At 44.4% G+C, this 10,880-nt stretch overlaps 1 non-coding gene across 1 annotated transcript; it reads right to left on the bottom strand.

The window, feature by feature from the left end:
- Positions 1-9,588: 9,588 nt before the first annotated feature.
- LOC126512079 (small nucleolar RNA U85) lies at positions 9,589-9,749 on the bottom strand. The gene has a single exon (XR_007594905.1). It is a non-coding gene; the product is annotated as a small nucleolar RNA U85 (small nucleolar RNA).
- Positions 9,750-10,880: the final 1,131 nt, after the last annotated feature.

Below are 10,880 nucleotides of genomic sequence, written 5' to 3'. Positions count from 1 at the left end.
TGATGGTGCATGGTGAGCAGTGATGGATCAGCATCGAAGCATTCAGACTAAGTGAGAAGTTATGGTTAGAACCAAGAAAGAGTACTCAGTAAGATGCCACCACCAGAGGAAAGGAGGAGATTCAGAGTGGCTGCCCTTGGGTCTGTGAGGTCAGAGGGATATCAGGTGAGAGGTCAAGGAGTTGACTGAGTGAGGAGATTCACACAGGGGCTTGGTGTGTGCATGGTCAGCAGCACACATCAGCATGCCACCTCCAGAGGATGATGCAGTGCCTTCAGAGAAGGCAGGCTGGCCGTTACTACAAGTGTGGAAACCAGTACAACTGAAGCCACAGCTGCTGAAGCTCAAAGGTTTGCTCCTGCCCCCTCTCGCCCTTCTCGCCAGTTTTAATAATGAAGCCACAAGAGACCTTGCAGTGCAACAGAGACCACAGCTGGGAGCACCAGATTTAGTGTCTGTGATGATGTTGGGGTTTTATTTTTAAGCCCTCATCTTTCAGACATGCAACCAAGAAAAACAAAGGAGGGAAAATTCCTGGGCTCCCGGAATAGCCCCATGAAACACTATCTAAACTCCTCCCCTCTTTAGTACTTTCTCCATAAACAAGGCCGTCTGTTTCTGAAACCTGACTTTTATCATCCTCCGAGGCACCGAAAACATGAAGGCTTGCCAGGGTCCAGACAAAATTCTTCACCTTTGGCACATTTGTGCAAGTGTTTCTAAACCAGAGGAAAGGTTTGCTGTGACATCAGCAGTAGGCGGGGGAGGGAAGAGAAGAAACAAGTGCATTTGCTGAGAAGTTCAGGAGAATGTGGCATTTTGCATCCGGAAGGGGTGCTTGGGAGATCCATGCTGCTTAACAGCCCCTGGGACTTGGGTTTTGGGGATTGGGGATTGTGGGTAGTGAAGGTCATATCTTGATGTCTCTACCTTTTGTTTGTTTACTTATTTGTTTGAGACAAGGTCTCACTGTGGAGTTCAGGCTGGCCTTGAACTTATGATTCCTCTGCCTCTGCCTTGAGTATTGCTATTACATGCCTGCAGCACTGTCAGGCTTCACAGCATATCTTCTTTGTTTTAATTCTTTCATAATTGCATATGTACACACATAAATGTGCAGAAGGTACTTTGGCCATATCTTCCTACTACCCTTTCTGACCTTTTTTCACTTCCACTGAACCTCTTCTTCCCAACAGATTCCCCTCTCACGTGTTGTGTGTGCGTGTGTGTGCACACATGCGCGAATCTGTGTATACTTGGGCATTCGTGTAGTCACTGTGTTTAATCCGGGTTTCTTGCATGAGACAAGATTATCCACTTAAGAAGGGCAAGTTACTAGTGGCTACACAACTGGGAAATGATTCCCCCAGCAACCATTAGCTGCCTAACAGCTTCTCAGAGAAGGAGTACTTCATGAAACCCCTTTTGTAGATCTTGCATAGGTAACCATAACTGCTGTGAGTTCACATTTTCAACAACTATGTCCAAATCAAAAGACAGCATTTTGCTGCACCCCTCCCCATCCTTCAACCTTCTATTCTCTCCAGGTGTCCTGAGCCTTAAAGAGATCAACACAAATACCTGGCTTAGCACTCAACAGTCACTGCTTCCCATGGCGTTAGCAAGTTACCAGCCTCTGCACTTCCTCTGATCAAGGTTGAGAGCACCTCTACGCCATGAATAGAAGCATAAATATTCAGAAGACAGTTGGTAAGAACATCAACTTAGAAAACATCCATGTTAGGTTCATTCCTAGGCCCAAGGCATTGCTAGCCATGGGCCTTTTGTAACTGTCGTGGACCCTGTGTTCTGTAATGCTAGCCCATCAACAAGCTATTAGGGGCATGACTGTTACAGGGGTCACCTAGCCCTTTCTGATTGGATGTGAGGCCTGCCCACAAGAGGAAGATTGATATTATGTCTTCAATGTGCATCCTGCTGGGAGACTGATGATGGTGCTGCTTCCCTAGTTCAGCTTCTGCCTAGCAAATGGCCGTTTCATACAAAAGAATGGCCCACTCTTCAGGGTAGTGTTAAATCAAGTCTTTCAAAGTTCAGTTGATTGCTTCTTTTATATATCAAAATTTCAAGCTGATTCAAGCTGTCCATTCTGAAATTTGAAGATTTTTAGCAACTCTAGTGCCCCAGAAGGCCACTAGGGATGTTCACAGGAGACCAGGAATCTCATAGAAGGGCATTCTGAGGTGATCGTAGATGCCCGTCTCTGTTCTTCTCCAGCCCAACCTTCATGGCTATTTCAGAGTTCTAGGATGAGTAAGGCCATATCAGAGCAAAAAGAATATGAGAGAGAGAGAGAGAGAGAGAGAGAGAGAGAGAGAGAGAGAGGTGCTTAAGAACACACAGCCCTCAGTGACAGCCAGGAAAGAGTTACGATTTACGATCCAGGCGAACCTTTGTACACAGGACCTGGCCTCACTTTGCAGAGGCACCCGAGGCCCTGGATAGTGTCATCAGTTGAGATGACCATGGGCACACCAGGGAGTATCCACAGCACACCCCACTGGATCCGCCACTCTCTGGATCCAATTGTAGTGGTCCCGTCACGTGAGGTTTACAGTGGGACAGACATCAGGCTGAGATGAGTCAGAGTAGCCTTTATCCAGAAGTTTCTCTGATTTGAGATTTTTTTCATATTGTAAAATATTTGCACATATGTAATGAGCTATATTGGAGATGGGACTCTCGTAGAAGCATGAAAGTCTTTTCTGTTTCCAATGTACTTGCACACATAGGCTGAAGGTGATTTTATACCTCACACTCAGTACAACTGTATTTTAATGGTGCCCTTGACACCTGACGGTGTGAAATTTTCAAATTGTGACATCATGTCCAGACTCAGAGAGTTTTAAATTTTAAAGAATTTTGCAGTTCAGATTTTCAGGTGAAAGATGTTTGCTCTGTGTGTAAGTTTCCGACAATGTGAGAACAGAAAGTAGAAAACCTGTGTTTCTAGACTGGGACCATGATCCATGTAATAACTGTGAGGCCTCATGCCTCGGGCTGGAGTATCTGTATTGTAATTTGGGGGAACACACTGCCCTGAGACTCAGCATAGCAAACCAGCAAACAATCACTATCACACTCAGTTTCTAAAGGTCAGAAAGTTGAGCGTAACTTATCTGGTCACCGGCTGGAGGACCCTCATGGAGATCTCAGAAGGATGCTGGTGAGATCTGCTGTCACCTGAAGGACTGAGCAGGGCTTTGGGAACCGCTTCTAAAGTTGGCTAACTCATCCAACTGCCCGAAGGAGTATTCACCTGCGCGAACTTCTCTAAAACAAAGTCAGACAGTCTTCCAACAAGGCAACAGGCTTCCTCTCCTGGGAATGATCCAAGACTGTATCAATACAAAACACAGCTCTCAGCTCAAAAGGAATAAAAGAGTTTATTCTCGAGCCATATGACAGTAACCATAGCCAGGGAACAGACTCAAGTTGTCCTGAAATGCCGTGTTCCAGTATGGAAATGGATTCGTGAAGTTTTTATAGTTATAGAACAAAATAAAGTCATAAATCAAGGCATTTTCCTAAAACGTTGGAGCTAAAGATAGTCCAAGGTAATCTGGCTATTAAACCTGTAACATCCCTACTCTCCACAACCACAAAGTTCCAATCAGTCAGTGAGCCTTGGAATATTTAGCATAGGTGAAGTGGATTTTTGTTTTTGTTTTTGCTTTCTGGGAACTTCAGTCCCCCGGAGGGACAGAGCAAAGCAGAAAGCAGCGTCTTTTTCTGACCAAGCTATGGAAGTAGCGCCACCGCATCCACCTTGTTTTGTTTCCAGTCGCTCAGTCCAGCCCACCCTCAAGAGAGAGGGCTCAAATTCAGCTTCTCTAGGGGAATTAGTAGGTGTGCTTGGATGTCATTGACAAGTCACACTCCAAACCCTCTGTCATCTGTGTAAGCAGTTTGGGAATTTAAGATAATGCACCAGTTTTGTTTTTTTTTTTTTTTTTTGAAACAGTCCTCAGGCGATGAGGCCCTTTGAGAACTGGAATGTTTAAGGTCCCTTCAGGAATTACCTTCCTCCATACTGTGGCTGCTGAATCTCAGGTAAGAAACTTACACAGAAGTTTCTAGAAAGATTCCACCATGCCATGATCAAGTACTGCTTCTCGTAGAAACACTGAACCTCAGATATTGAACTTGTTTTTATCTCCATAAAGGATCCTCAGACATCCTTGTCATCCCAACTTTCACCCCATGTCTTATTGAGAGAGCCAGCCCTCGTGTGCCTAGACTGGCTACAGAATAGCAGAGGAGGGCTGGGGAAATGGTCCAGTTCATAATGTGCTTGCTGCGTGAGCATTAGGACCTGAGTTCAGACCCACAGCATCCATGTAAAAATCTAGGTGTGGTGATACATTGCTGTAGCCCCTGCACTGGGGAGATGGCGAGTCCCTGGAGTGCACTGGCTGGCCAGGCTAGCTGAGTCAGTGAGCTTCAGGTCTGGTGAAGTTCTTTGTCTCAAAAGATAAAGTGGAGAGTTAATGAAGAAGACATCCAGCATCAATGTCTGGTCTCCACATGCTCAAGCATATATGCATACACGCATCTGCACACACATGAGTGCAGAAACTCTCTCTCTCTCTCTCTCTCTCTCTCTCTCTCTCTCTCTCTCTCACACACACACACACACACACACATATGTACACAGACACAAAATGAGGATTCGTACAGGGCTGATAGTCTAGAAAAACATGATTACCATAATCTTAGTGGGCAGATTGTGTTAGTTTTTTGCATTGTTTGGGATTACATAGCAAGAGAGTCAGCTCTCTTCCCTTTCTACCCCTCACCTTTCCCATCGAAGCACATTTCCCAGCTCTGGGCAGCCTCCATCCTGTTTCAGCCAATGTCTTCTAGCTCCTGGTCTGTGTTCTGCATTGCACTGGGCTTACTGTCAAAGGGCCCCCCTTTCCCCTGAGCATCTGCACCAGGAAGGGGGAATCTCTTTACAGAGGCTTTTTCCCTGATGAAGTTCTGGCAGCCATCAGGAAGGAGGGTACTGGGTCTGAGACAGTATTTTCCAGCATAGCCTTAGAGGTTAGGAAGGCAGAGTAAAGTACCTTTGGAGGAAGAATCTGTAGAATGCTGGGGGTGGTGCATTTTGTAGAAGAGGAAAGAATGTGTGTCACAGACCCACTGATGCAGTTCTAAAGGTGCTGAGCATCATACTGCTGGGAAAATCCGACAAAGCAATAACTTGCTGGAATCCAGCAGGCAGTTCTGCTGCCTTGTGTGCTGGGCTTGCCCTGAGCATTCTCCCTTCATGCACTTGAGGCCTGGGGCTGGGAGATACAGAATGCACCAGAGTGAATCCAGAGGAAACTGAACATATCAAATCCCTCCTTAAAATGACAAGTCTTCATACTTAATGCTTCTCTTTGGGTGACTTACATGATATCAATCAGACTACTTAAACATCAAGATCTAACCATCTGACACAGGTAAGCCATAACAAGAAGGATGCAAAATTCTGGGCTGGAATGTGAACTTTCGACAACCGTGTGCTCTTACTGAGGTCAGTTCCCCATTAGCCAACCACACTTTGTCCACTTAAGTGTATCCACACAGAATTAGAGCCCCAGGCTTCTCTAGTTCCCAGCTCTATTCAGCTTCCACCCTTGAAGAAATCCACTTAATTCCCTTATACTAAAGGGATGACCCTTGTCCTATGGAGCCCATCCTGGCTTTGGAGATGAGGGTAGAGCTATCATATGAGTGACAGATACACCTACAAGACAAAGAACCTCAGGGCAGCTCCCACCACCCCCTCCCACATAAGTGACAGGTATGTGTCCTTGACATTCTCTTTCTTGTTGAACTCAAAATAATATATGAAAATTAGAATGTGAAGCCCAGATGGTATAGCATCCATGTCATTTCCATTGTCCCCGGTGTCTTTGAAGCAATTGAGGTATGAAAAGTATTTGAGAAATAATTTCTTCTTTTAACTCTACTAGTACTCTGTAAGATAAAACACTATGTCCAGTAGCTAAGCATCATCTCCCTGAGCACCAAACAGAGCTATGGAAGCGGGACGGGGACGACAATAGAAAGAAACTGAGGAACGGAGGCTGATTCCTGGAGGCTTCCTGGGGTGCTTTTCACATGGTAACTGAGGATGTAAAAGCACAATCTGTCGGCTGTGGTTTGAACAACTGTCCCCCCTCCCCCCAAAAGATCCATGTGATAAAGATTTGGTTCCCCCGTCTGTCATAATGCTGAGAGTTGCTGGGACCTGTGTGGAGGCAAGGCACTGATGTTGCGCATCTTCATTCATGACCGCTTTGGTTTTTGGGGATGGGTCCTTCACTGAACCTGGAGCTTGCTGATCCGAATCTCAGCTGCTTCCCCTGTCGCGCCCATGCTATGCTGCCTCTACACAGCCCCAGAGCAACGGGGGGCCATCCAACCCAGCCCCAGAAGGCAGTCCAACTCAGACCCACTATGGGCCAAAAGAAACCTTTCTCCTTCCAAGCCGATTATCGTGGGTGCTTTGTCACGTGACAGAAAGCTGACTACCCACCCCATTCCCACCTTCAGCACTGGCAAGAACGCAGGCTAACGTTTGGCACCTGTGAGACATCAGCGGGGCTTTCAGCATTCCTGTTCTATAGACACTTTCATAAAAGTTTTATTTTGTGCCCTGTGAAGTTCAGTGTGATACGCGGATCAAGTAAGCCACGGCATCCGGCCAGGGAAAACATTCCTGCTTTAGATGAGAAGCGCAAAGTAAACCCTGCTTATCACACCGTGTGTCTGCTCAGAACTGCAAATGCCTTTCTGGGGGAGAAGGGGGTGATGGAATGTCCCAGAGAAAGTCCTGGGATGCAGAGCCGTGGCTGCCAAGTCCCATGCTGAGAAGCTCTCTCTAGTCTTGAGGACTTCGGGCACCTATCTCTTGAGACTGCTTGTTTGCAGTCTTCATTCCTAAACAACTGAAATCAGTTGCAGGAGAAAACAGAAACTGCCAATTTATTCGGTTACCTATGTACAAAAGGCAACACTTTCCTTAAAATCTAGCTTTTGTGTGTGTGTGTGTGTGTACACACATATATAATCCTATATACATGAATGCTTTGTAGGATTAGGAGGTGCGACTGACCTTGTTGGTGGATGCGTGTTGCTGTCACTGGGGATGGGCTTTGAGGTTTCAAGAGCCCATACCAGGCCCAGTTTCTCTCCCTCTGATGCCTAAGGATCAGGATGCAAAGCTCCCAGCTACTGCTAGTGCCATGCATGTCGCCATGAAGATAATGGACTAGGCCTTAGAAACTGTAAGCAAGCTCCCAATTAAATGTCTTTGTTTTTAAGAGCTGCCTTGATCATGGTATGTCTTCACAGCAACAGAACAAAGACTAATAGAGAATACGGCCTTGCTTGAACTTTGTGCTAATATCTAGAAGTCATTTAACACTAAAAAACTCAAGCACAGGGATAAATCAGTACTTAACGACCTCTATCATGTGTGTTTGTATGTGTGATCCTACATGCACACGTATACATGTGAAACATCAATACACTTTAATATAGTTTTATTTTGTTGGTAAACTGTTAAGAGTCAATGTATATAGATTTTTAAATCAAGTTCAAATACTTTGTAAAAATAAATAAATAACACTGATATATTTGAATATGTATGAATGAATTAATATATGCATGAGTAAAATTATACAATCAAAAAATTACAAAACATCTTCTTCAAATACATGCAGTTTTCATTATCCTTTTAGTTACGAAAATGGCATAATAAAATCTATTATTTCATATGTCAACTGAAAAACTTAATCCAAAATGTATACAGTTCCTTTTTTTCCCTTGTAGTCCTCAGATCACCAAAAATATTCATTTAAACACATAAAGAAATGTTAGTCATCCTTAGCTATCAGGGAAGTGCAAATCACTCTGAGATTCCTTCTTACACCTGTCAGAATGACTAAGATCAAAAATCAAATGACAGATTATGCTGAAGAAGCTGTGCAGAAGGACACTCCTTCATTGCTGGTAGGAGTGCAAAATTGTACAGCCACTTTGAAAATCAATAGGGTAGTTCCTCAGAAAACTGGGACTCAATATACCACAAGACCCAGCTACACCAGTGTTGGTCATACACTCAAAGGAGGCTCAATAATACCACAAGGAAACTTGCCCAATTATGTTCATAGCAACTTTATTTGTAATAGCCAGAACCTGGAAACAACCTAGATGCCCCTCCAAAGAATGGATAAAGAGAATGTGGTACACTTACACTATAGAGTATTATTCAGTTGTTTAAAAATGACATTAGGAAGTTTGAAGGCAAATAGACGAAACTAGAAAAAAATCATCCTGAGTAAGGTTACCAGGACCCCCAAAAAAACAAACATGGTATGTACTCACTCGTAAGTGGATATTAAGTACAAGATACAGAATAGCCATACTACAATTCACAGACCCAAAAAGGTTGGGTAAAAAAAGGGGGGCCTAAGGGGGAATGCATGGATCTCCCTGTGAAAGGGAAAAAGTTATCTCCTGGTTGGATTTAGGGTGGGTGGGCATGGGAACTGGAGGGATCGGGTTGGGAGGTGAGTAGATGGAGAGGCTGCTGAAAGAGATGACTGGAAAGGTTAGAAGCCTGATGCAAGCGAAATGCCCAGGATCCTACAAGGATGGTCCCATCAAAGGCTCCTAGCAGTAGTGGATGCCTAGCCTGAACTGGCCATCCCCTGTGATCAGATTGATGACTACTTCACTTGTCATCAGAAAGCCTTCATCCAGTAACTGATGGAGGCAGATCCAGAGACCCATGGCAAATAATGGACTGAACTATGGGAGTCCTGCTGAGGAGAGGGAGGATGGATCGATTATAGGAGCCAGGGGGTTAGGGACATCGCAAGAGACCCAGAGAAACAGTTAATCTGGCTCATAAGAACTCACAGAGTCTAAATCAACAACCAGGGTGCCTGTATTGTGCCGAACTAGGCCCTTTGCATATACACAGTTGTAGCTCAATGTATTTGTAGAACTACTGGCAATGGGAGCAGGGACTGTCTCTGGTGCTTTGGTTGGCCCTTGGGATTATATTCCTCATGCTGGATTGCCTTGCCCAGCCTGAATACAGGGAGAGGTGCCTGGTCTCATGGCAGCTTCATATGCCATGCTTTGTGATATTCATGGGAGGTCAGCCCTTTCTGAGTGAATACAAAGGACAGGTGTGTGGAAGGGAGGAGGATTGGGAGAGGGAGTGGAAGGAGAGGTGGGAGGGGAGGCTGCAGCCAGAATGCAAAATAAATAAACAATCAGATGAATGAATAAATAAGAAAATATGCATATTATCTCTTGGTGACCATGATAATCTAAGTCCTTTAAGACTTGTGACCTTGGGGGCTGGAGAGATGGCTCAGTGGTTAAGAGCACCGGCTGCTCTTCCAGAGGTCCTGAGTTCAATTCCCAGCAACCATATGGTGGCTCACAACCATCTGTATGTAATGAGATCTGGCGCCCTCTTCCAGCGTGTGGGCATATATGTTGTATATATAATAAATAAATAAATCTTAAAAAAAAAGGACTTGTGACCTTGGTACTTGAATATGGCCTGTTTCTACTCCAATTCAGTTTACGATTTTTCCCAGGGAACTGAAGAATCACCCCGTCTGGAGTGAGGTGGATAAAAGTAGGAAACATGCTTGTTGGACTGCCCTTCCAGCGAAAGCATGTAACTGTCTCTACCAAGATTAGAGACCCGATATGCAATTCTCTTACTTGGCTTGTAACATAAATTTCTTAAAATACTACTTTCAATTCTTTTACTTTTCCCAAAATGGAAATGTCTAAGCAAAATTTATTTTTGGTTATAAAACTAATACATGCCTACACTGCTCCTGTCAAAATCTGAGCATTTGTCAGTGACAGTGCCAAACTCCTCATTGAAAATAAGTCCGACTCCTGCTGTCCCCTCAATCAGGAAAAAAAAAAATGTGCCTTCTCAAACCTCTGCTATGTTCTCATCTGAACCTTTGTTTGTGTGTATGTGAAAATTAAGTTTCCGGCCAATGTATATAACACCAAATTAAACATCTTTACAAAAAGTTGAGGTGTCTGCTATGGTTTCAGTGCTTTCTGCCTCCCAAACACATGCTGCACTTATTTATTTTTGTCTGAGTATTAAGGGGTGAGACCCTTAGGAGGTGACTCAGACATTGAAGCTATGCCCTCACAAGCAGAATTGATGCCATCATTGCCTTCTTTCCCTGTCTTTTCTGCTGTGAAAAGACGAAGCAGATGCTACTCCAAAAGACAAGGCATTCAAGGGTACATCACAGAATCAGAATTGCTAAATAGGCTGGCACCTTGATGTTGGGTTCTCAGTCTCCAAAACTGCTGGTTAATAAAGTTCCAACTAGGAATAATTCATGCTGTGGAACCCTGTGTACCACAAATGTACCAATACATTTAGAATGCATGTACACACATACATACTCGAACACCCATATACACACTCACACGTATACACACCCTTCCTGAAGAGAGTATTATGATGTATATCTCAAGATCTTTCTCAGTCACAGTTCTTAATCCTCACTCAGTGTAAGCCCTTCTTGGTAGAGTGTGATGTGGCTGTCCTATGGTCAGCTTAAGAACTCCCTTGCATAGTACCCAATGTCTTATTTTCACTAACACTGTGTAGGGGACACACTGAGCACACTCCAGTCCTAATGTGATGCCCTACTGGGTGCCATCTCCCTCACAAAATGGTCCTGCCTCCAGACACCTGAGCCTCCAAAGGAGGGCACTGCTACTGACCTGTAGAAATATCTCACAAGAAATTGTAGAAAAATAAGAAACAACTGAGTGATAATTAGACTAATCCAGGC

The sequence above is a fragment of the Alexandromys fortis genome, unplaced genomic scaffold (genome assembly GCF_014885135.2).
Source record: "Alexandromys fortis isolate MF-2015 unplaced genomic scaffold, M_Fortis_MF-2015_v1.1 scaffold_115, whole genome shotgun sequence".
Lineage (NCBI taxonomy): Eukaryota > Metazoa > Chordata > Mammalia > Rodentia > Cricetidae > Alexandromys > Alexandromys fortis.
The sequence above is the reverse complement of the archived record's forward strand: the minus strand, read 5'-3'. Positions and strand labels throughout refer to the sequence as shown.